Below are 931 nucleotides of genomic sequence, written 5' to 3'. Positions count from 1 at the left end.
TACAAACATGGAAACATGTACGCAATACAACTACAGTTCATACGGACACTCTTGAGAAAACAAACCAACGCAAAGCATTTCCTTCTTCATAGTATTTGTGCAAAGGTGAGCTGACACCTGTGCTTGGCTGAGTGTTTCTGTACTGTTGAGATGGTTGATGGAGGGTAAAAGGACGGAAACTCTCCGGTCTACCCCACACCAAGACCAGGCAGCAGCAGTAGTCAGGGCATCCCAACATCTGCATGGGATAGCAGATTGAAGAGATCCGCCCACCGGGTAGTCCCGCCACCACCCAGACCGAGGTCATCAGGATCGCGACAGGAGCACCAAGGGTGAAAAGTCCAGTCTAGCCGGAAGAACAGCCCCCCTGCCCAGAGAACCCCCCAACCCTGGACGCCCAGCCCACCACCATCCGGGAGATATGGTCATCCTCCTACCCCAACCCGAGGCACAAGCCAGGCCCCCCCCGCGGGAAACCCGCCCAACGCTCCAAGCAACCAGCTGCCATCCCCACGGTAGGTCCAGGAGAGAGCAAGGTAGGGTCCGCCCAATCCCGCCTAGGAGGAAGCCTCCCAAGAAAAGAGAGGGTTCCTTAGGCGTTTTGCAAACATGGCTCAAACAGGCTCACCCATTGTTGGAATTATATATATATATATATATATATATATATTAATAAAATTAAAGTTTTTACTTTGAAACCCGACCTGTCTCCAATTTCTCTGGCATTTAGCCACAAAATCGACGAACCAATGGACTAAAAAAAGAACTCCTGCGTACAGCTCGCATTGCAATGCAGAGGGGCAGATGCAGACATGATGGAGGCAAAGTAAAAATTCCAATAGATAAATTAATATTTCTTCTTTTTGTGTCAATGGGACGCAACGCATATGCACCACAGACGGACCAGTGTTAATCAGACTTGAGGTATTAG

Source organism: Oryzias melastigma, linkage group LG12 (genome assembly GCF_002922805.2).
Source record: "Oryzias melastigma strain HK-1 linkage group LG12, ASM292280v2, whole genome shotgun sequence".
Lineage (NCBI taxonomy): Eukaryota > Metazoa > Chordata > Actinopteri > Beloniformes > Adrianichthyidae > Oryzias > Oryzias melastigma.
Note: the sequence above shows the minus strand (reverse complement) of the source record.